This window comes from Labeo rohita, chromosome 22, assembly GCF_022985175.1.
Source record: "Labeo rohita strain BAU-BD-2019 chromosome 22, IGBB_LRoh.1.0, whole genome shotgun sequence".
Taxonomy (NCBI): Eukaryota; Metazoa; Chordata; class Actinopteri; order Cypriniformes; family Cyprinidae; genus Labeo; species Labeo rohita.
In genome coordinates this window covers 12394351-12419462 of record NC_066890.1, presented here as the reverse complement: position 1 = coordinate 12419462, position 25112 = coordinate 12394351, and the positions used below count along the sequence as shown (strand labels likewise).

The following is a 25112-nucleotide window of genomic DNA, read 5'->3' as shown; positions in this document are numbered from 1 at the left end:
CCGGACTTTCGCCCGAGACTGCATTCAGACACTTGTTCAACTACCAAGGCAATGTAAGTATCGTACATTTAACTGAACAAAACAGAGGTTTAGTATAAGCTGTAGACAGCACTGATGGTTTCACTCAGGTGGTTAACTGACTCTTTTCATAGCTTCATTCTCTTGTCTCTCTCTAACTGCTTCTCACTGACCATTCCCCCATGTATGAGTGATTTCATGTTTGTCTGTTTAGATTAGTTATGTGTTAGGTCTTCGTTAAAACTCTTGTGCACAAATTACATGAGTTTTGATTCTGATTCTGCCTTGCAAATTAATGTCCCTTTACGATTCCGATTTAAGCTCTAATGCAATGGTACTTTAAGAAAGTTATTTTCTGTGGCCAAGAAAATACAATTTCTTAGAGCTGCTATAAAAATTATACTGAATGTTCGCTGAGCGAACAAATTAGTTGATGGAAAATTAATTCTGCTACAGTTACTACTGGCAGCTGATATAAATAATTGTAATTAATCATAATTAATTGTAATTATTTATATACATTTCCCTTTGAGCTGCATCTTCTGTGTCAAACTGTTGTTGAAAGTAAAAATAACTTCTTTCAACAGCGTTTTAGTCTCTTTCAATAAAAAAGGCCCTATTTTAACGATCTAAGTGCATGGCGCAGGTGCACTTAAGGCATGTCTGGTGTTCAATGATGAAAGAAAAAAAAAAAAAAAAACAGTCAGTGGTCCAAATTGGTTGTGCCTATTTTCTTAATGAGTCATGGGTGTGTTTTGGGCATAACATGCAATAAACCAATCAGAGTCTCATCTTTCATTCCTTGAACGTGAAAATAATAACTGTATCAAGCTGAAAAACACTTGCATCGCACCTGGCATCGCACTGGGACGAGTGTATTATAGAGCCCAAAAGTAACAGTGCTCTTCTAACAGTTATTAGCTGAATACATTTATGAATAACAATTGACATTGAACATGAAAAAATAAAGAGGTAAAACAAAATAAAAACAGAAAATGGATGTAATGAAGACATTTTATAGACAATTATAGACATTTTAAGAAAGAAAATTGCCAGTTGAGAGTTTGAATAATGAATAATGAGGAGGCTTTGATAGTTACAGATTTGAAAAACTAAAAGGTGGAATAAAGATCCCTAAACATAAAGAACCATTTTAGTAGGGTTCTTCAGGACGATATGGTTTTAAATAGAACTGTTATTATGTGTAAATAGTAGAGTGTAGCTATTTATATTATGTGAACATTAAAGGGTCCAAACACCAAGAATTCCCTATTGTGTGTCTGTTCAGAGTTTCTCATTCTGATCTAAAAGTGCCTGAACATCAAAAATAGTAAAGCAAATTCAGACAAGTGTACAGACACCTGCATGACTCTACAGTACACTCATTTACATTTATTCCTGTAAGAGCATCAACTTGTCTTATGGTTTTGATCTTTACCTGTTCACAATCAAATGCACAACATTTTATACCCAGCCTTTTTAAGAATAAACCAGATCCATTTCTGCTGAGACACAAAAAAATATTAATCTCAAGAGCTGCTGCTCACAGAATCACATTCAACTATTTGATTGAAGATATGATTATCATACATACAGTTCTTTACGCATGAGACAGAAGTAGCCACACCAGCCTGAAGAGATACTTAAAACACAGAATGAATACAGAAAACTCATATGGCACTCTTCAGATGCAAAAGCCTCTAAGTCCATCTTAAATTTTTCTTTAAAATAATCATTTTTATCAGGTTCCTATGTATAGGTTTCTACCGAAGTACTGGTACTTCTGATTGGGCTGAGGCTGGGATTTAGTGAGTTTAAAGTAAAAGTATTTGATGGATGTATACTATGCGTCAAGAGTATTACTCAGTATCATTAACAGAAAACACATAAGTATTTGTCTTCTTAAATTAAAGGTCTGTGTATCCATTCACTAATATCTGCTGCAGATGAAATTGAGTTTGTCAGTTTCAGGAAGGCTGATCCAGCGCTGACCACTTCCAGACTGAACTGCTCCAGATCTCACTGTGTGTTCACAGTCCTCCTCTGATGTGCCGTTCCCTGGAGCCCAGTTCTGATAGCACACGGTCTGTCCACTCACCCAGAACCAGATTCCCAAATTGCAGGAGTGATGTAAACCCAACCACACCGCCGCAGTAGTCGCCCGTTTAACCACGTTCATCACACGATGCTGAATCTCTTCTGAATGGACTGAGACCAGATCCATATGATTCTCTCTGCAGTATTTCAGAGCTTCAGGCCACGTCAGATTCTCATTGATCACAATCAGTTTATCTGGAAACGAAACAAACAAGCAGAAACTTGAGAGAGACTGATCAAAAACAAAACATGCAAAACAAACACTGGATTAATTTTTCATGTCAGACATGTAGCGTTAACTTTAAAAGATCTGGAGCTGGTGGATGGATTGTGTGTTTTGTGAGGATCTACTCACCTTCATGACACACAAAAGGAAACTGATTGCTACAAGAGATGTCATGCCATTGTGCCTGGTTGTTCAGTTCAATCATTGTACAGTTTTCAATGCCTCCAACATTATTAGGTTCAGTATAGTACCAGTATCTGAATGAGGAGTCACTCTGATCTGACCACTGCCATGAGTCTCTGACTCTGAACAGACCGATCCAGACATTAGATCCAGAAAGCTGTCTATCTTCAATTAACTGCTCAACCTGTTGACTCTCATTCTGGTTTCTCACACTGACCAGATCAGTGTGATTCTGTCTGCAGTAACTCTGAGCATCTCTCCAATTCATCATCTGATTGACAAAGATGAGTTCTGTGTTCGCTTTGAAAAAAAAAAAAGCAATGCTTAAGTGTCTATCAAACACTTACACTATAAATAGATCCTTTAATGGCAATGTGATGAGCTTATATTGTAGTTGAGTTTATAATTGAATTGCTTTAGTGAGTATAATAGTGAGTAATTTATACCATTACAGATTGTAATATGGTGTTGTACATGTGTATTTCTATCTTGTAACAATCTAAATATATACGTAAAGCATGAGTGTTTGAAGAAGTATGAGAGAGAGAAAAGAAAAATGTGTGTGTGTGTGTGTGTGTGTACTTGTTTTTGCTACATTGTGGGGACCAAATGTCCCCACAAGGATAGTAAAACCTGAAATTTTTGACATTGTGGGGACCAGCCTGCGGTCCCCATGGGTACAAAAGCTTATACATCATACAGAATGAGATTTTTTTTTTTTGAGAAAGTAAAAATGCAGAAAGTTTTCTGTAAGGGTTAGGTTTAGGGGTAGGGTTAGGGTAAGGGGATAGAAAATACAGTGTGGACAGTATACAAACCATTGCGCCTATGGAGAGTCCCCACAAAGATAATGAACCAGACATATGTGTGTGTGTGTGTGTGTGTGTGAGACAGTAAAATAAAAGAGAAATAAATAAACAAGTAAATAATATTTGCATTAATGTCCAAATGATTTTAAAACTTTATCTAAAGAATCTTCAGAACTTAATGAATAAATTAATCCAATTTGTTTTCAAATTCCTTTTATGTTGGTCCCTATAAGTTGGGTCATTACAGTGACAAAATAACTCCCTCGTCCTTCCAGCTCCGCCTTGGGCTGTCGTCATCCATCCTATGCCACGGGACTCCACTCCTCTGGCTTCGTCAGGCTCCTCCATCCTTCCGGCTCCACCTTGATCCTCTGTTGCTCCGGCTCCACCGCAGCCTCCCGGGTCCACGCCTCCGTGTTGGTCTCCGAAGCCATATGTTCCACCTTGGCCCTCTGGATCATCATTTGTCCCACTGGCTCATTGGCTCTCTGTCTCCGCCTCGAGCTCCTCCCTCCATCTGGTCTGCCCTGCTCTCTCGTGTCGTCTCCCTGGCTCCTCCCTCTGTCGCCTCCAACCAGGACTCTGTTTGCCATTCTCCTCCCGGATGTCCGTCCTCCTCCCAAGTTTTTATGTATGCCTTCCTCTTCTATTTACGGCACGTGGACGTCTCTGAGAGGGGGCAATATATCAAGACTATGGACCTGTTTTGTGTTGTGTTGCCACTGTTTCAATTCCTGTTTTCATTATTTGTTCAAGTTCCTGTTGTCATCTAGTTTGATTATGAATCAAACCCTTGCAACTGTGTTTCCAATTATCCTGTGTATTTAAGTTCCTGTCTTTGCACTTTGTCACTGTCGGGTCTACTTGTTGTGTTTGTGTGTCTGCTAAGCCTCTTTTGTGGATTATCCCTTGTGTTTGTTTATTAAAGACTGTTTAATGTTTCTGTGTTCCTGAGGCAGCATATCGTAACAGCGTATCTGTTCTCAGATAAAATGACAACAAGAACACATAATCATCTCTGTCAGAATGCTCCTCTTCTGTGCTTGTTTACACTGGTTTTCGAAACAGCGGCACCTCTCTGTCCTTTTTGTGCAACAGCAGTTGTTGTGGCCACGTGATGTAATGCTCCAATCTTTTGGTTAGTGAGTTGGACTTGGAACTCAGGGTGAAGGCACTGAATAACACTTTTAGTTCCCTTTCTCCTCCTTTGAAGTTGGTCTGCACATCTTGAAATAAGTGACCGTAAAGTCATCAAGAAGGAATCTGTGTCCATACTGATGAGGATGTCAATGTGAACTGTACATGAAGTCACATGATTCCCCATCTTTTCTCAGGTCTACGCCCCATCTTTATGATTGTGGTGTCACAAGGTGTAACAGGTGAGACGTCTGCCACTGTAGGGGGATGTGGTTGTCCTGCCATTTCTGACACTCTGGACACTGTTGGTCATTTTGGAGTCTGCGTAATTGCATTTTCTAAGGTTTAAAGAGGTTTCATGTATACTGACAGTGACACTTGATGGCCGAGTTTGGTACCGCATGCTAGCATTAGCTAGTCATCTTTTGTTTTTTTTTCTCACTTGTTTTGCTCTTGGAAAGAAAAAAGTTTAATAACAAATAATGAAGAGAGGAAAAACATTTTGAAGAGAAAAAAAGTTTTGAATGAGTGAGAGAGAGAAAAAAAACTGACTAAGGGGCTGTTCACATATCAAGTCTTTTGTGCGCTCAAGTTTGTTATTTCAAACGTAGACATGCGTTAGCCGCGCTCATAACGGATGCGACGCCGTCGTGACTCACACGCAGTGCAACGTGCTCGGTGTTTCCAGGTGCGTCCATGCCGCATCAAGATAGAAACATCTCAACTTTTCAGAATGCCGCAAGCGCACCGCGGGTCATGTGACAAGAACCAACCAATTAGCTTCATCCTTCCCGTAACAACACTGAAAGCTCAGCCAAGATGGAGAAACAGCTGATCATAGCTGTACAGGGATAGCCATTGTTCGGAAGGGATAGGAATAACTTAGTTAGCTGGTAATATGTTGTGTTTGCTACAGGATGTCAGTCACGACTCAGGGAGACAGAATCAGGTTGATGTAGGTTTACTTGGATGATTAGGATTAAGATTCAGCAATCAGCACGATATGGCTTACAGGATTTCTTTCTGTGGTTCCAATCTACACAATAGGCAATTAGGTATATATGGATGTGGTTCTAAAATGAACAAAAGGAAGGAATAATTACTAACTGCAACATTATCATCACAGATAATACAATATTAACTCACACGCCAGATATTACAACAATATTAGACATATATTAGAATATACACATTAACAATAGAACAGCAGTTCTCTTTATAAAGTAATCAACCACAAGCACTAATTACAAATGATTACAGTATGGATAGTCACCATGAATGATCGCTTAATCCTAGACAAACGACGTTTTTCATTACCAGTCATGATTAGCTTAGCATTAGGCTGCATCGTCACACATCACGACATCAAACAGTGAATAGAAACGATCTCAAATTAGCATTAATAACAAACAGTGCACTTACATATCGTCATTGACGCACACCAACCAAAACCACTCAGGAATGATCAGAACAGGTGAAATTTAGCAGGATCCAAGAGCTAACAGTCCACACCTGACCAGAGCTTATGGTAGTTTCCTCATAACACAATCGCAGCTACGGCTGATGCAACACTTGCGATGAAGTTAAGTGAGCATACACTGCCACACACTAGACAAAGTAGGTAATGCTACTACACCAACTATATACATACTAGATTAATGGAGGGCCTTCTGTACAGCCATTTTTAAATAAATTTAGTAGCAGAGCTACAGCAAGCCATTTTTAGTGCTGGAAATCTGTTTGTCTTTTGCTAGGGATATGATGAGATCTCGTGGCGATATCCTCATAAAACATTTTGCAGTGTTTACATTAGAGCTGAACAATTAATCCTTAAAATATCGAGATCTCGATTCAAACACCCACGCAATCTTATTCCTGAATGACATCGATTCAGCTTTGTCTATTAGGACTGTTTCACATCGCGAGTGTCAGTGGAGCGTGAGAAGCAGGTTTTGTCGCTGCCCATGTTAATGAATCAGAGGGTCGGGGTAAATGTGAACAGAAAAAGCAACACAAACAGTCTTTTCAGCCACATTATAGTCATTATTTCTGTGTTACAGACATTTAAAAATAACAGAAGTACTGGGATAAAAGTTTATAGTTTGGGTATAAACACATTGTCTACAGTATGTAACAATTACCGGTTTGACGATAAATCATGATAAAATTCCGTTCATTTTAAGCATTAAGAAATGCATTGCAGCTTTTGTGACTTTATTCTTGTTTTCACAGTTCATTTGAAGCCGTTTTTGACATTATTTTAATGGTAAATGTCAAGAGTGCATTATTCTATAAGAGGGTGCCAGCAGGAATCCTCTCGGCTTGCAGGGAGCTTCCTCTCATATATATATAGTGATCATTGCTTTGCGCTCCCTCAGATATTACGTGCGCGCCCTCAAACATTGTCCTGTGTACGCGCGAATAAATGCTTATTGTAATCAGGAATTTATTCAATAATTTTATTTAGTGAAGCGCAACCCTCAAAGAAAGAACATTTGTATTATTTGGTAGCTAATGTATTTGCAGTCTGTACGTTTCACTTCGCAATTTGGGCTTGGGCACCCACCAGCAGAAACATAAATCGGGAATTATAATGAATATGAATTAATTATATGAATGTACCTCTGAAGGTTCTGACTTCAGAAAAGATTCGATGACATTTTGTTTTCACCTTTGCTCCATGTAATATCTAAAGTAGTGTTGATGACGCAATGCTGCTTTATCCACGGAGTTTACGGAAACAGCTGTAATTCAGCTTTTCCTTAAGCGCCATCTAGTATCATACAGTGGATTTACAGAGACTTACATTTACATTCAGCTTGTGTGCCGTTTTTGTCTGGCCAAAAAACGGACTGAATTTGCCCTCCTGTAGCATAAATTCTGACCGTTCTGACCCTTTTCTTTGTTTAAAGGCTGAAATGTGAGGTTTATCTTTTTATGAACCTTTTTCACAGCTTTATATGAAAAGTTACATTCGATATTTGAACATGCTATTAGTTAAACTGTTGTAGTTAAACTGTTGTCAGTCATGTTGTCATTTAAAATCCGGACATCATTGGTAGGCTACTGTTGTTGTTTTAGCGAAACAAAAAGTAATTTTATCTGTTGCTTGTTGATTTTAAATACAAAAAACTTGGTGAAGTGATTTATGTGTCAGTATACTTTGAACATTTTCAGTACATTTTAACAAAACCGTGATAACCGTGATCATTTTGGTCACTATAATCGTGATCAGAAATTTTCAAACCGTTACATCCCTAGTCTACAGTAGCGATCAAAACGAAAGTATCTTAACACTTGTATGTATAGTAACACTTATCCTCTTCCGCCAGGAGGTGGCGACAACTGCCCGTTTTTTAAAAAAAGTCATTAAATCATTCATTCAGGAGATTTCAACAGTCAAAGTCTTACCCTGCGTCCCAATGTGGATACCCACCATATCTGCCCTAAATAGTATTGAAAATTACCACTATTACACAGAATTTAGGATGGATAGTCTGCACATTGGGATGCAGGCTTAATGAAGTGAGACACTGACTTTGTTTTGATTTTGTTTAAATGAATATATGTTTTTAAAAGACTTAAGCAATGAATATTTTGTCAGAACCACTAGTAAATTATGTTATTTGTTTAGTTTTCTAATCTTTTTTCTCCAGAATCGTGAGAGAATCATGGTCTCCAATTTATTAAAAACAACTGGGAATCTCAGTTTATCCAGAATCGTGAAGCTCTTGTTTAAATGTTGTTGTTGTTGTTGTTGTTTTGTTTGTTTGTTTTATTTGTAAACCGAGTCTCATGTCTTGTCTCGTCTTGTGTGATAAGTGTCTCTTATGCCATGTTGCAGTTTAGGGCTTTCATAGATCTTGCATTTAGATCTAGTATTATATTATATAAATTGCATTAATTATTTCTCATGCTCTTTTTGGTTAACAATGCACCATAGGTGTTTGTACTTACTGTTACTGCAGATGAAAGGGTTGGTTTCACTACATGGAAGATCATGCCATTGTCCACCTCTCATCATAGCACAATAATCTCTGCCTTCTGGTTTATGAATATACATGCCAGTCCAGATTTAGACCAATAGGTTCACCTGTTTTGTAATACCATGTGTTCATAATCATTGCAATACTATAAAATGCTGTCAACAAAAATAAACATACATTAATTACATGTTAATATTTTATACTATTTATTGTTTGCTCATTCATGTCACTCATGTTGTCAGTGGTGGCCAGATCTGTGTATTTCAGGCGACCGTTAATATTACATCAGAATGAATACGCTACCAACGAACATTTTTAAATATCCACCAAATTATCATCATTTTTTGTAAATTAACAAAGATGCCAGCTCATTAAATTAGTAAAATATTAAACTGAGTTAATGCCTATTTAATATATTTTAATATGAATTCATGAAATAAACAATAAAGCAGAAATAATAAAGATGTAAATGGCATCTCTCATTCAAAATTGTTCGCTCCCGAATGAAATCCAGCTCGTGGTTCTCCGCATTGGATTGTGGGATATATACACAGCGAGTGTACATCGGTTGTACACTCAAATCAGAATGCACTGTGGGTAAAAAGTAGTGAACGAATGTAGGGAATGAAGTCGTTCACTCCGAATTCGGACATCACTACAAAATGGCTGACACCCGATATAGTGCACTATATAGTGGATAGGGAGCGGTTTCGGACACAGCTCGAGTCTTCATTGAGAGCGCAGGTCATGGTTGCTTAGCAACACAGATGCCACGGGAACGCATTTCCACGCGTTTTTAGGCGCGACATGTTCCCAGCCAACACCCCTCATGTTGATTCCACACCCCCCCAACTCTTCCACCCTTTTGCACCCATGTTGCGGTTTAGGGCTTTCAAAGATCTTACATCTAGAGCTAGTATTATATTATATAAATAAAACTTTTTGGTTAACAATACACCATAGGTGTTTGTACTTACTGTTACTGCAGATGAAAGGGTTGGTTGCACTACATGGAAAATCATGCCATTGTCCACCTCTCATCATAGCACAATAATCTCTGCCTTCTGGTTGTGAATAGTGCCAGTTCAGATAGACCACAGGTTCACCTGAAGACCACTGCCATTGATCACGACCCGTCTTCTGCAGCCCAATCCATACTTCAACATCCATACTCTTCTTCAGCTCATTCATGTCGTTCATGTTGTCAGTGGTGGCCAGATCTGTGTATTTCTCTCTGCAGTATCTCTGAGCTTCAGTCCAGGTCTTTTCTCATTTATAAAGTGATACTGACGCTGAACACATTCAGATATGGAGCAGAGAGCTGTGAAAGAGAGGCTTTGCTTCAACACTTTTCATAACAGGATCAAACCTAATAAAAAACTAGAAACCATAAATAAAACCACAAACACACTCACCAATGAGAAGAAGAATGAAATATAGAATTTGGTCCATTTCTTTCTTCTTTAATTTTAGTGTAAAAAATGACTTCAGTGATAATTAAAAATCAATTTTAACAGGAGCAAAAATGCACCGTGCAAATAAAGACAAAATATCTCAAAAGTCTAATTCTAGTTGAACATATAAGTTGTTTTTACTTTAGCGGTTGTGTGTTTCTGTCTGTAGCTTCAAACTACAGTATGTGATTATTATACCTGCTCTCTTCCGTCCTTTTGCATCACATCATTTGTTTATTACTCTAAAACAGTGTGTTAATTTGAATGTGGTAGAGACTGAAGGTCTGTATGTTCCATAATGAAGTATCGCATTTCCATAACAGCTTCACAGAATAACTACACTTCAACATTTGCATTTTGTCTTCTCTCATTGTTTGTTTTCCACATTTTCACCTTGGAATCCAACGGCATGTTTCTAAAACCGAAACTAAGCATAATATTTTCACAAAATTAGTACAGTATCTGTTGTGTTTTGATGCACAATGTAATGACACATGCAAATAAAAGTCAACAGTATAATAAACCACTCAGCTCTTTAATTATGGAAACCATAGGCACCGAGAACATCCACATTATTTCACTATGTACACAGGTGCACTGTTGCTCTCTTCATAAAATGTCTTATAAAACACATAAAACTTATATAACACTGTAAAAATGTATTAACTGCTGTTACAAAACATGCTTGCATTTCAGAAGTCAGTTACACCTTTAACCTAATTATTGTTCAGGTAGGGTAAGGATAGTGAAGCTAGTGTAAACAATAGAGTACTCACCCACCCACAGCTTGCAGTCCTAGTCACAGCAATACTGGAGTTGCTGTTAAGATTCCCTTGTTAGGATATCAGGTGTCCATCTCATTGCATTAGGGTGAGAAATCAGAATTTGTCAGAATTTTAATTTTTGGGTTTGTTGAAGCTTAATGGTGGTGATGTTGAAGTCATGTGACAGTGGTGTATTTTATTTATTTATTTATTTATTATATTTTTTAAAATTATCTACGGTTAGTTTTTTACTTCTGCCGACTGTATTTTGGCTTCAAAATTTGTGTGTTCATTGTGATTATCATGATGTGTTACATTTGCATAAATGACATTTTCCCAGCACAAAACACACTTTTCATTCCAAATGAATGTTTTGAAGATGGAGAGATAGGTTGTTATAAAAGCGGTCATTAATTTCTGTGTACATTAATAATTGTGTTTATAATTCAGTTTGTTGACAATAGTTGATGTAGAATGATTCACAGAACCACTGTAAAGTTAGTACATTAATAAAAACTAGCATTCGTATCTTCATTGTCACACCCAGTCCATTACAATAAGCCTTAATTTAATTTAATTTAATTTAATTTAATTTAATTTAAATGTTTTATTTTGTTTTGTTTTATTATTATTATTATTATTATTATTATTATTATTATTATTATTATTATTATTTTTATTATTTTGGGCCCTGATGTCCAGAATCCAACCCTGATGTGTGCTATATCTTTTCAGACTTATTATATGTACAGTTTTCTTATTTATTCATGTATTTTTATTTATTTATTTATTTTATATGTACAGTTTTCTTATAATTAATTATAAAAATCAAACATGTCCCATACACTTGCATTGGCTGAGAAAAAAAAATCCAGAGAAGCAATTTCAAGCCACAAGAGGGAGCAGCCAGATAACTCCTCTCACTTAGTTTCACTTTAAAATCGGTTAAAAATACATACATTTCATGCACACTGCAAGCTAAACCTACATATCTGATCATTACCATATTATGGCTCATTAATGATGACTGTCTGGCCAGAGAACAGTGTAAAAGAAGACAGATCAGTCTTCAGACAGTGGAGTGTTCGAATTGTGTCAAAGCTCTTGGGGGGCACTCATAACTCCTCTTATAATCAGTGAAGCTGTCCATACACTGTATGATAAATGAATCCCCCACTAATCCCCATATAATGTTATATATCAAATCAACAGAATTATTCAATCATTTAGTCGTTCAGATGATACAGGTTTTATCACTTAGCATAAAAGCAAATCAGATTTACTTTGTATTAAATTTATTTATTGGCTTCTTAACATAGCAGTCGTCATTTTACATAAAAAAAAAAAAAAAAAAAAAAAAAAAAAAAAAAATCTTATTTATTATTATGCATGATTTATTCTGTTGGTCTATTTTAATTTAACAAACAAACAAACAAATACATCAATAAATAAATAAATGAATGAACTTATAGTTAACTCTTACACAATATTTTTTCAGTCTGCACACCCTGAGAACTGTTAATAAACTTTAATAAACTTATTTTTGGTGATTAGTGTATAAAGCCAAAATCTAAAGGAAACAATGTAATTTTATGCCCACCCCAAGCCACTAATGCTCACGTGTCAGTATTAATTAATACTGTTGTTATTTCTTACCTCCCATGATTCTTGTTCTTACCTGAAGTGAAATATCTGCAATGTAAGATATAATATTACTTATTTTAAATGTCACATAAGCTTTTTCTGACATTCTGTGTTTCAACTGTATTTTTTCTGGAATTTTATAGCATAAGCATACCACTGGAAGCAACCAGATAAAACAAATCTGTTAACAAATCCAGATCACAGCAGTACTTGAATGTATATGTACAGATGAGGCGGAGCAAATGCTGACATACTTGAACAATTAGAAAGGAATGTTCACATTCACTGTCTGATTTACTATGCAAAAGAACAATATACTACTAAAGCAGCTTATACTTCATTTACTTCATGCAGTTGAGCACGACTTACTATACTGGACTGACTATACTGTATATTGTGAAGCAGTGCTTGAACCTTCTTACACAAAACACAATCTAACAGAGAGAAATACATAACTATCAATTATTTGTCTGCGCCATCTAGTGTCTGTTTATGAGCACTGCAAATAATAATTTAGACTTACATAACTGTATCTTTCCTCTGATATATTTTCCTGGCCATACAATAATAATAATAATAATAAAGCTGTCCCTGAATTGACTCATTAAAGTATTAAAGACTTGTTAAAGGGAACTTTTGAAGTAAAACTTACAAACAAACAAGCACATATTTAAGCAGATAAACATCTTATGTAAAGAACCAAACAACAAAAAACAAAAGACAAAATGTATAGCTGGCTCACCCTGTCTGCCTCATCGTCATCCTTCAAAAAAACAAAACAAACAAACAAACAAACAAAAAAAAAACTGCAACTGAAGACAGCAAAGTCAGGTGCAGAATAGTCTTAGCCTCAGATGTGAGTCTTCTGCCATCAATGTGAAAGTCTGGCTACGTGAGACTACTGCACATACTGATGAGGCTATGCTTAAGTTGTAGTCAACATTTGAACAATTTTGATGAAAGGTTTTGATCCACTTCAAATGTTGACTACTGTATTTAACATGCTTATATATTTGTCATGCTTCTGACCTGCGGTGTAGCTATTTGTAGCTTCAACAATGGCTATGTTTACATGGACATCAGTAATCTAATTATTTATCTTGTTCTGAATAAGACATATTATGATTAAGGTGTTTACATGAGTTGATTTTAGAATATCTCAAATCATTCTATTAGAATATGTCTACACTGCACTTGAAAATGGGACTAAAATATGAATACTCCGCATGTCTTAATTCGATTTGTGTTTACTTCAAGTATGACTTTATCCGGATTAAGGTAATCAAAAATCCGAGTTTACATGGTAGATTCTAAATCAGAGTCTTAATTGTGTTAAAATCGGAATATTGTTGTCCATTTAAACTAATTGAATGATTTGTAATGGAAACAGTAAAAAGGTGGATAGACTAATATGCCACAAGTAAAACCCTTCAGTTTTACCATTAACTGTTATGTGTGCTCCTTTTCTTTCCTGCATCGCAATAAATCTGCATGACTTTTTGACGTGATTCAATAGTACGTAGCATCGTGGACGCGCATCCCAGAGCCTGTGCTACACGAGCTTTTGTGCTTAAAAAGTATACAATTTTTTATTTTCTGAAAAAAATGACAGATCTTTCTGCTAGATAAGACCCTTCTTCCTCAGTTGAGATCACAAGACCATCACTTGGGTTTCTTGCCCCAAAATTGACAATCTCCTTTCTGAGTTGGGATTATCAATAATTGTGTTCTTTGTGTTAATGTTGCAAGTTGTTCAGAGCTGTGAAAGTTGGTTGGTTAGGCTTACTTCCGGCTGGCTGGGGCCATGGGTCCTGGGCCTCTTTGTGGAATTTGGCTCTTTGGTTTCAACCAAATGATGATCGAATCTTCCATTTGTCTGATTCGCTCTGATACCCTACAGTTTTTTTTTTGTTTTTTTTTTGAGAAAGTAAAAATGCAGAACATTTTCTGTAAGGGTTAGGTTTAGGGGTAGGGTTAGGGTAATCGGATAGAAAATACAGTGTGGACAGTATAAAACCCATTGCGTCTATGTAGAGTCCCCACAAGGATAATAAACCAGATGTGTGTGTGTATGTGAACGAAGCACTCATGTCACCTCATAAAATTGGATTACTTAATGATGTACATAATGACAGGGATTACTCAATGTCTTTCGTAACGTTCTGGACCTTGAATGTGTAAGTTGCATGGCTGACTGTAGAGGGACAGAAAGCTCTCAGAGTTCATTAAAAATATCTTAATTTTTGCTTGAAGATTAACAAAGGTCTTACAGGAGTGGAACAACATGAGGGTGAGTAATTAATGACAGAATTTTCATATTTGGGTGAACTATCCCTTTAAGATCTCGCCTATGGAAACAACAGGATGTCATAAGATTCACTTGCATATAGGCTATAGTTGGTAGTACTATTAATACAGGTGAAGAAATATATTGTATTATCTTAGAATAAAATTACCTGCTTGATTAAGTATTTTAATTATTTTAGATACAAAATACTGTCTCTCAAAGTATTTAATTACAAATTGATTTTTTCTTTGTCCAGCAAAATACAAATTACAGAATACTCAGAAGAAATAAAATACATATTTTAAACACATTTAATTTAAATACTGCCCATCTCTGGGTACATAGATAATTAAATTATGCAAGCTGTGAATACAATAAAAAGACAACTTTCAGCATAGTAGCATACGCATGAGCTCAAAGCTACTGTATTAGCCATGATCTAATGATGATGATATCATTTAATTTGTACACTTCAAGTTACAGTGACAAGAAAACATCCTTTGGTAAATGGAATTTTGGACTTAACCCTTAAATGCATACCTCTAGTCTTTAGCAACCCCGGATGTCTACCCTCTCCCTCCCTCCCTTTTGAAGTTGGACATCAACTTTATTAGTGTTCCTCAATCTATTCATTATAAACAAATTAACAAGTTTTGTGATTAATTTATTATAAAAAAAAGTGTATAGAGCCGCTAGAGACGCGAAGTGTGTAATAGTGTAAGTATATTTTTTTTCTGCGCATAAATAAATAAATAAATAAATAAATATTCAAATATGTGATGACTCAATATGTGCAATTTACCTTTATTCCTTGGTGTGGCACTGTTTGATAGACAATAATGACGAGACATTTCACTCATAATCACCAGGCATAATGCAAAAGAATATCAACAAAAATGGAATTGGTTTGAATGGCTTTACTGCAGAGCAATTACTTATGCCATAAATATAAATGGAACTGTCATTTGATGGTGGATGTGGTGTATAAGCTGCCAGCAATCAAACTATTGATTTTGAAGTCACTGAAAACAATAGTTTTGCGAATATGATTGAGATCGCGAATATGAGCCAGACGCTGGATGTTCTGTGGAAGTGCGCTCTGAGGATGACGGCGATGGTACAATCACGTGTTCAAATTGAACACATCTAAGTTTCAAAAGATAACTAAATATGCTTTATTTTATTCTTCTGTAATTGTTCTTAAAATGCCAAGTGAGGTTATTCATGCATTTAAGGGTTAAAACAACAATTTCACAATTAACTATTGTGTAAACTAAACATTAAATGGCAGTTGTTCTACTTTTCCAACAACTTCTTTTGCATTTTCATAGTTAGCTTTGGCTGCAATCTCAATGGCATCAAGCACAGAATCAGCTTCTTCTGCTGCTTTCTATCCAGGGATTCCTCCTCCAATCGCTCCTGCAAGAGCTGCATTTCCTAATGCAACACCTGTAGCAATTGCGACACCTCCAGCAACCCCTGCAGCGTCCACTGTTCCTGCTCCTGCAGATACTGCTTTCAGTAAAGCCACAACAGAGGCCACTGCGACACCGATGCCTAGAAAAGAACCAATCAGTGTCCCAGTAGAAACTCCTGCAAGCCTAATGAGAAGCTTTTTATAAACAACCTTCTTGGCTCTTTCTTGTTTCTCTTCTGAAAACAAACCATCCTCACTGAGATTTATCATCTCCTCATAAATGAATTTGTTCACCTCTTGAAACAGGTCATTGGTGTAGCAGCCGTTTTCTTTCACCATCTTGTCGATGGTCTTCAGCAGGTTTTTCACCTGAACTCTTGTATACTCTTGTATCCCCACCATAATTTTTTTCCAGTATTTATTGTCAATAACATGACAGTAACCTCCACATTTATTAATAAGGTCCTGTAGTTTTGGACTCTTCTTTGCAAATTCTTTAATGGTTTGACCTTCTAGGTCTTCACCATGAGTGGATAAAACCACTGCATGTTTAAAGGTTCCCTCTCCAAAATATTAATTTATTTTATACAAAGTCTCCGTTGACTTTTTTATGTATCTTTTGACCTTTAAACCAATGAGTACACCTTCAATTCCTGAAGTACAATTAAGAATGTTTTCAGTGGTTTCTGATCTGATGAATTCCTCATCATAATTGGTGTCAAAGATTCTAGGTGTCAATAACTGTGATCTTTCTTCCATAAACCATCCCAAATTCAGATGTAGCTGTTATAGGACCTAGGTTAAGAGGTCTAAAAACCGAAATTGCATACTGATAAAATTATATTGATACAAATGTATTAATGATATAAAATATGTGTAAATATTTTACAATTTTATCTAAAAAGACAAAACTTGCTAAAACAATGCTTTTAAAGTGGAACCTACTGTCAGACCTAAGTCTGTCATTGATGAAAATCAAAGAACAAAAGAAAAAGAGACATCATCACTTGACTGCTCTAGTCTCTGATTAACTTTTGTAGCTTGAATAAAAATTGATCAGTATAGTTAATGCATATACAATTTATGTCAAGACTGTTTTAAAATCACTTGAATTAAAAGCTGTTATATATTTCAAAGCCTATCAAATGATAACAATAATGGCTTTCAATTATACTGTTATGTTGAATAACAGAACGTTCCCTGCAAGTTATTTTTAGTTGTCATATCCTTGTAAACTAATAAAAACTTTGCAGTTCCCTTTTGAGGAACTCAAACTGCGTCCTCTAGAGGTCGCTATGGGGAACGCCATCTCCGTGACCCGTGTCTGAAGCTTATATACAAAAACTACAACAGTGTTGGCCGGCGACAGCCTATGACGTCACTTCCAGCGCGACTCGTCGCTGCTGGTGCGTCACTACGACCACAGTATAAAAGGCCACCGGTAGAACACAACATTCTCTTCTTCGTCTTCTCTGACCTTTTGTCTGTAACCAAAAGCTCGAATTGAGTGCATGTTTCTCACCAAATGTTTTAAGTACGGCTCGCGCGTGATGATGCGTGGTAAGGAGCAAGCGCTCTTTGCTCCCGTGGAGTTTATTGCGCTGTTTGCTTGTCGCATTCAGTGCTTATTTCTTGCGATGGACTGGCGTGTTCTCGTAGCCGCTTGCACGAAGCTCGCAGGCTGTGTGTGTGTGGTCGGGAGCAGCGCATCCAGCTCGCGAGAGAACTGGATGCGCTCATCACGATGCATTTGCAAAAGAGGGAGGTGAGTCTTCTCTATACCCAAATTTGCATGAGTGTGTTCGCCTCTCGGGCATTAACAATGCATTCGCGGCGGCGGCGGCTCCGTTCCGCTTGATTCCCGCGGGAATCTGGTGCGTGGGCGGAGCATGTTCAGCTCCCGAGGGGGTTGAACATATGCTGCGCGTTGCGATTGTGGTGTTAATTTTCTGCCATACTCAGGGGTATGGACAGAAAATAAAGAGGATAGTACATCCATCTGAGGATGGTTATAGTTTTGTATTTATTATTTGGTTAAGTGCAGCTATCTGAGGCTAGCTGTGTGTTAACCTGTCCCTTCCACATGGGTCTCCGTCGCCTGCTGTCGGGCGTGGGAACCACGGTGGATGAGTATGATCCCTTATTATGTGTCTAACCATGCTGTATTTCTGGGACCTGTCTTGTGTGTTTCCTTTGGTATGTCCTCTTCGAGCACCCCCCTCTGGTCTTTGACCATGGTTATGGTCTGCTTGCCTGGATCTGCCTTCGGCATGTCGATTGGGAAACTTTCAGGTCCCCACTACATCTAGAGCTATGGTCCTACCTCCAGGTAAGCTCTTCGGAAATCTTTTCTCGCCGGAAGCTCCTGGACATCCTTGGATAGACACATGGACCTAGGCTGAGGCCCTCTATCTGTGTCCTGCCCTGAGGGGCCTTTTGTTTCTGGATTTCCACCTTTATCATACAGACCTATTCTCATGCCATTTTGGTGATCTAGCGAGTCGCCCCTCCCAGGAGTGGGCTTGATCACGCTATGTTTCACCATCTCACGAGTCAGAGTCGTTTCTGCGGAAACTCTCTGGGTGCTCCAAGGAGCCTTTGGCTACATTTTTGGCCCTTGTTCTAGAGGTTCTGCGGGCCTTGATAGAGTGGGGCCTATGCTTTCCATTGAGATGGTAAGCACAGGTCTGTGTGGGGTGAGAATGGCTTATGCCTCCTTAAGAGAATACCTGAAACACAGCCTGAGGGCTGGGGACGCTACTGCTCTCTGTGCAGTCTTATAGAGGTGGCTCCCTGTCATATCTGATCCAGATCTCTTCCTAGGCCTCCTTTACAGGGCACGGATGTGTGAGTACGATCCTTTATCATGTGTCTAGTCTCCTTTTGCTGTATGTTTCGGACCCGTCTCTTGTGTTTTCTGTTCTCTGTTTTTTAGGTTGGTCCTCTTCAAACACCCCCCTCTGGTCTCTGACTATGGTTGTGGCCTGCTTGTCCTGGATCTGCCTTCATCATGGAGACATCATGGCCACTTTTGGCTTTCAGGTCCTCACTACAGCACTACAACTAGGGTTACGGCCCTACCTCCAGGTAAACTCTTCAGAAATTTTTTTCTTCGCAGGAGCTTCCTGGTCCCCCTGACTAGACATTGAAACCGAGGCACTCTGTCTGCGTCCTGCCCTGAGGGGCTTCCTGTTCCAGGGTATCCACCCAATCATCATACAGACCTATCCTCATACCATCTTGGTGATGTAGTGAGTCACCCCTCTGAGGAGTGGGCTTGACCACGTTGGTTTTCACCATCGGATGAGTAGACGGTGTTTCTGCGGGAACCCCTCTCAGTGCTCTGAGGAACACTGGATATGGTCTAGGCCCTTGTTCGCGAGGTTCTGCGGGCCTTGCTAGAACGAGGCCTATGCTTTCTGTCGAGATGGTTAGCACAGGACTGCCTGGATTGGTAGTGGCTCTTGGCCCCACAAGAATATACCCACAGCACAGCCCGAGGGCTGGGGACGCTGCTGCTTTCTACGCAGCCATACAGTTCTTTCTCTGCTGCCAGGACATGATGATGCTCCCCTCACTATGGGAGGGTTCTTCTTAGAGCATGTCATCCCTGTGGGCGGGTCGGGTATTCCTCCTGTCTCTCAGGAGTTTGAAGCCTGCCCCAACACACTGGCCTCTCACGCTGGTTAGGTGTATCGGCTCCATGGTAGTATTTCAGACAGCTAGCTGAGGCTAATTGTCTGCTTGGAGTAGCAATGCTCCCCTCACCTTGAGGGTCTGCTTGAGCATTGCCCCGTTCGGGCAACCGAGGTTCACCCTTACTGCCCCCCCTTGGAGCTTTGCTAAGCCGGCAGTGCTCCCCTCACCCTGAGGGTCCTCTTATTTCACCGTTTCTCAACGGTATGTCTAAAAATCCATTCTTATGGTAAGGCCCACACGAACCCTTGGGCGCTTTCTCAAATCCATGTATATGGTAAGTGCACACGTGAACCCTGGGGCACTTTTCTAAAATCCACGCTGTGGTATGGAATGCACCGGAGTTCTGCGTCCATTCTAAAATCCTTTATGGTAGGGATTCACGCGCTACTGCCCGTACCCTTTCTCGAGATGGTTAAAATCCCAGTCACCTTGGGTCCCTCTCCAGAGCATCTGCCAGGCTAAAGGAACGGTATCACGTGCTCTAGTTCCAGCGCGCTCAACCTAGTTAAGCAAGGAGTTTTCCACTTGGGATCCTTGCAGAGCTGCGGTAACTCCTGGGTGACATGCCAACCTAGGTAACCCTAGGCGCTTGGCCATATCCCCTTAAAGGAATACTTCGGTTTCCAGGCTTGAGGCTCTACCCCGGGTCCAGTGCTCTGACCCTTGCAGGTAAGTTGGGGTATGCAGCCCAGGCTCTGGCCGTAGGGGGTAATGTCACTGACAGCCATCACTACGTCCCAGGGGCAACTCCCTTAAAGCTTAGGGCAGTTGGTACTTAGTGCTTGCCACTATATGACATGCACTCCCCTTAGCATGGCAGCGTGGGTATAACCGTTCCCCATAGCGACCTCTAGAGGACGCAGTTCGAGTTCCTCGAAAGGGAATGTCTCAGGTTACGTATGTAACCCTGGTTCCCTGAGAAGGGAACGAGACACTGCGTCCTCTAGTCTCATCGCCATGCTTCGGACGTAAGCTTCAGATGAAGAAGCGAATGTTGTGTTCTACCGGTGGCCTTTTATACTGTGGTCGCACCGGTAGTGACGCACCAGCAGCGACGAGTCGCGCTGGAAGTGACATCATAGGCTGTCGCCGGCCAACACTGTTGTAGTTTTTGTATATAAGCTTCAGACACGGGTCACGGAGATGCCGTTCCCCATAGCGACCTCTAGAGGACGCAGTGTCTCGTTCCCTTCTCAGGGAACCAGGGTTACATACGTAACCTGAGACGATCTTTCTGATTATTCTAATGCTGAAATGTACACTTTTTCATCATCTTTTTCAACTATTTTTTTTGCAGAATTTCATGTCTAAAATAAGCGTTTAATAAAGTATAGACATCAAAGTGGTCAAATCGCATTATAATCATAATATAATTCCAATTTTATAGCTAAAATTAAGCCAAGGTTAAGCGTAGTCAGAAAATCATATCATTAACACTGGTTTTGTTTGTATATTTCTTTTCTGCGCGCCTCTGATCTGCACGTGCTTCTGAATGAATGGAAAACGCTCGGCTCCGCTCCACTCGCTACGTTGTAGTGGAAATACGCCGTTACTGTGCGTTCACACAGAGCGTCAAAGTGGCCGGAAGTCATTCATTTTCAATGCGAGCCAGCGTCAAGCTCCGGCGAAGCGGCGCGGCGCGGCGCGGCGCGTTTTGAACGGTGTGGGCGTTGGGTTGAAGTCAGGTCAACTTTATGGTAATGAGCTATGACGCGGTTCGGCGGCAACCAATCGGAATGTAGAAATCCACTCCTTGAGAGGATTCCAGAGAACGCAGTCCTGTAAAACTTTGGTTCCGATCACATTAGTTCCCAAGCAAAATGATGCATGGACCAAGGTGTCTGAGATTGTTGATGTTCCTGGTGAGTTGCTGATGTGCATTAACATTATATATTTTCTATAAATAAGCGGGAATTGCATATGCTAACTTTAGTGCCAGAGCATGCAAAACAGTGTCGCTGCTGAAAAATATTTCTGACATATCGACACATATTGGATTAAACAAAAAATAGGTGTTGTAGAGAGAAGCGGCGAAAATGTTGACATCTGATGGAGATATATACGCAGCTATATGGCATATATCCATTTTATCAGTCGGCTTTGCGTATACCCACTTTGAAATCCCCTCTGATGAGCATCATTCAGTAAGTTAGTGTCCTGCATTAGCCAAAATCATGACAGTCCAGCACATCCAGTCATATGTGAATAAATCCAAATATTTGCTAAAAGCACCCACTTCCTTTGAAATATGTTTGAAGATTGAGCCTGATGCGCCCACGCCCGCTCAGTCCTCCTTCACCCCAGATGCTGCCTGTTCATGTCAGGGATTGCGGAGAGTCACGTCCAGATGTCAGTAAGTTAAAAGCTTGCATATATACATGTGTATAACAATGCCTATACCCACTTATCCAGGCACCACTACACCACTGCATGCAACTACAATTAAATTCAATTTCTTACTTTCACTCAAAAAAATCATGAGGTTAACTTACACCCTACTTGTGGTCAGTCTGCACAAGATCAACATGCTTGTTTGTTTTGCGGCCGCTTTAAATAAAAGACTAAGCGTTCGATCGTCAGAGCATCAACGACGCTGAACAAGAATAATGATCAACATAAATATATACTATTTAAATACTAATAAAGTGGGGTTATATATGCTTTTATCAGTGTTTTATGATGGATCTGACTCAATATAACATTGCGACTACAGTAAAAACACTTTTATTGTTATAAAAACACAGATTTGTCAACGTTATCGGACTTGAGGATGTTTAGAATAAACCCAAAACACACGTGATCGTTGTCATGCGGTGAATCTGGCCAATCGTGAAACAGCCATGTGGTCATCAGAGCTCCTGCAGCCGCTCTGAAGAAACTGCGCCAGCTGAGTCAGCCGGCTGCTCTGGAATCGCTATTGCAGTACTTTGATGCCACACGTGAGAGTCACGAGGCGTCTGCGCCGGCTCAAGTCGGACAAAATTTCTAACAGGCATGCACTGCTTCAAGTCAGAATTTGATCGAGCTGTGCAGCGCTGCGTTAAGTTGAACACACCTATCCTCAAGTCCGATAATGCTGACAAATCTGTGTTTAGAACAATAAAAGTGTTTTTACTGTAGTCGCAATGTTATTTTGAGTCCGATTTATCATAAAACACGGATAAAAGCATAAATAACCCCACTTTATTAGTATTTAAATAGTATATGTTCACGTTGATCATTATTCTTGTTCAGATGGCACTGTATTAAGCAGTATATGAAACGTGTTTCTGTTGCTCATGAAAACGCTTTTGAAAAGTCTGTGTATTTGACCAATATTGCATTTAATTCACTTCATCTGTGATAGAGCATGAAAACAACGCGAGAGCTTCATTAACGAGAGCAGAAAGTTTCTGACTTGACCCCCGACTGCTCTTGGCTGCTCTCGTTGATCGCCGTCTGTAGCCGTAGATGAAGTCAAACACACCCATTAGGCTTGTTTGAGATGCGCCTCGCCTCGCCTGAAATGTAGATGAGAGTAGGCGGTAGCGATGGGAAGTTCGGATCATTTTACCGACTCGGTCCTTTGAGTCTCGTTCAGCAAAATGAACGAATCTTTTTTCGAGTCATTTCGTTCATTTTAGCAAAATATAATTAAAATGTTACGTTTTACCTCCCTAACACATCTACTGCTTACACAAACGTTGATCACACTACAAAAAAAACAAAACTATAATACTATAAGAAACAGAAAAGATTCATTCATTGTTTACCTGGGTCTTTAGTCTATGATTCGCTCACCTCGCCTCTTATCTGACAAGTTTTCAGGTTTGAGTTGTTCATTCATCACGTGACAGCCCAATTAGCTAACCAACGCAGTCTAAGCCGGAAAAAGAATTGATTAGTTCATCTCTCGAGTCCTCGGGTTTGTCGAGTCGTTCGTTCATCACGTGACATCCCCGTAATGTTAACCTATGCAGCCTGAGCCGGAAGGAGAATTGATTAGTTCATCTTTTGAGTCTTCGGGTTTGAGTCGTTCGTTCATCACGTGACAGCCCTGTAATGTTAACCTATGCAGCCTGAGCCGGAAGGAGAATTGATTAGTTCATCTTTTGAGTCTTCGGGTTTGAGTCGTTCGTTCATCACGTGACATCCCCGTAATGTTAACCTATGCAGTCTGAGCCGGAAGGAGAATTGATTAGTTCATCTTATGAGTCTTCGGGTTTGAGTCGTTCGTTCACGACTCTAAAACAGGTGAACTAATTCCAGTACAGAACCTAATAGGATGTTGCGCATGCGCGACTGAACGAATCACTCCCCGAGGCGACTCGTTCGTCCCGAGTCACATTAAAGATTCGTTCAAAATGAACGAATCGTTCAAGAACGACCCATCACTAGTAGGCGGCTGCAGTGAGGGGAGGAGTGAAATAAGTGCAGTCAAGACGGACAGTTCTGACCTCTCGAAGTAGAACAGATACCTACGAGATCAAAGGCGGATAATACCGTTATCACACTCACGTGCTGTGTTGCTGATAAACATGGTATAATTTCACCTCTGTTGATGAAAATAAATATGATGAAAAAGACACTCAAAGTGTTCCACCTCTTCTTGAAACCCTCTGCAACGGACCTCCATTCATCCGTGGAAGGCACAGCCATGAACTCCTCCACTAAGCAGTCCCAGATTGCAGTCACCACGTCTGGCACAATCTTGCAGACTGTGGAGACACCAACACGGAAGCTGCTGGCGATGGTCCGGAAGGAGTCTCTAGTGGCAAGAAATCTGAAAGAGAGAAAAAATAAAAAAATAAAATAAACATTGTTATAAATGCAGATTGCAATTCCATATTAGCAAATATAAATTTATAATACTGGTGTTTGTGACATCTTCATTTCTCTTTAGTTTTTTAGTTAAACAACAAGCTTGATAAAATGCCCTTAATACTTTACCTTTATTTAGCATTTGCTCTGATTTGCTTGCTACATTGCAAAACAAACTATTATTCAGTATTATAATATAGCAGTTACCTTTACAATTCAAGCCCCACTTTGACTGTTGTGGACGAAAATTAATTGCCATTTCATTAAAATGCTGTACTGATAACTGTGTGTTCAGAAGACTGTACGTCTGTGGAGGTTCTCAGTCATTAATTACTTGTAATCACACAGAATATGAAATAATTTACTGACCGGAGACAGATGGACAGGCGCTCTGCAGGTGGAATTCAGCGCCTGTTTGTTGGTGTTCTGGAGGGAAATCCTCCCACCGACACGGGACAACAGGTCATCAAACCAAGTACTGCTCACTGCACACTGTAAAAAAAAATCCCGTAAAAAAACGGTAAAATTCCGGCAGCTGGGGTGCCGGAAAAAAACCGTAAAATAACAGGCACATTAAATAACAGTATTTTT

The 25112-nt window shown here is 39.3% G+C and overlaps 1 protein-coding gene and 1 pseudogene across 1 annotated transcript in view; one reads left to right on the top strand and one right to left on the bottom strand.

Annotated features, from left to right (window-relative positions):
* Nucleotides 1–25112, top strand: part of hykk.2 (hydroxylysine kinase, tandem duplicate 2) — a 250973-nt gene that overhangs the window by 35425 nt on the left and 190436 nt on the right. The window lies entirely within an intron of this gene.
* LOC127153269 (macrophage mannose receptor 1-like) lies at nucleotides 1054–10092 on the bottom strand (annotated as a pseudogene).